This window comes from Quercus suber, unplaced genomic scaffold, assembly GCF_002906115.3.
Source record: "Quercus suber isolate HL8 unplaced genomic scaffold, Cork oak 2.0 scaffold_104, whole genome shotgun sequence".
NCBI classification, from domain to species: Eukaryota; Viridiplantae; Streptophyta; class Magnoliopsida; order Fagales; family Fagaceae; genus Quercus; species Quercus suber.
The window spans coordinates 464,244-464,749 of NW_027069569.1; positions in this window are offsets into that span (position 1 = coordinate 464,244).

The following is a 506-nucleotide window of genomic DNA, read 5'->3' on the forward strand; positions in this document are numbered from 1 at the left end:
TACTTTTTTCGGAATACATACGTTAAATAGATTATTTATAGTGTAATGTTTGGAGAGTCATACATTTCTTCTTCCTGTTTTCTGTGAATCATGTTTCTTTTTTAAGTTTTATGTTGTATGGTTACCAATGCTAACCTAATTAATCTGTTATTAAAATAGGTCCCAAAGGGGCACGTTTGGATTCAGGGTGATAATACTTATGCCTCAAGTGATTCGCGGCATTTTGGGCCAGTTCCTTATGGTCTTATTCAAGGAAAAGTTTTTTTTAGAGTAAGTGTATTTTACCTTGCTTATTCCTAGAATGTGGTTATTTATCTTACACCAACCACCCCACCCACCCCCCCTATCAAATGACCTTATTCTTAAAACATTTCCATGATGCCATCAATCCTAACAAAGTACAAGCAAGCTTCATTTCTAGGAATGGAGTATTTTCGAAATTGAAATTGCAATTGAAACCAATTCTTATGAAAAATATTGAAGAGGAGGTTTTTGGGGGGGGGGGG